Consider the following 536-nt stretch of genomic DNA (forward strand, 5'->3'; position numbering starts at 1 on the left):
TATCTCTTGGATTCCTTAATCAGAATCTTTGTGGTATAAGCTAGAATTGATGGTGGCATTGCAATAGAATTGGAAGGTCTAAACCTTGTCTGTGGTATTCTGAGTAGGATTTAATAATTGAATGACTGTGACGAGCTTCAAACTCCTGAAGGCTGGGCGTTAGTGACAGACGCAAAAGAATCAATGGATTCTATTCCAACCTGATTGAGAATCGACAGATGATTAGCCGTGCCGTGACAGGGTGCGTTGAACATTTTCACTGAGAGGACGGGATTGTAGCCACTGACAACGGTGATGCCCAACATACATCTTGCCATGGAAAGGAGTAAGAAAGATTGGATGAAGACAGTAGGAAAGCAGAGAGACGGAAGGGACAAAGCATCTCCATACGCTTATCTGAAGTTCTCACCAATGAATTACATAAGTATCTCTATCTTTATGCCTTATTCGTATATCATCCATAACCATTTGAATCTGCCTGATTGAGATTTACAAGATGACCATAGCTTGCTTCATACCAACAATCTCCGTGGGAT

This window comes from Arachis duranensis, chromosome 1, assembly GCF_000817695.3.
Source record: "Arachis duranensis cultivar V14167 chromosome 1, aradu.V14167.gnm2.J7QH, whole genome shotgun sequence".
Classification (NCBI taxonomy): domain Eukaryota; kingdom Viridiplantae; phylum Streptophyta; class Magnoliopsida; order Fabales; family Fabaceae; genus Arachis; species Arachis duranensis.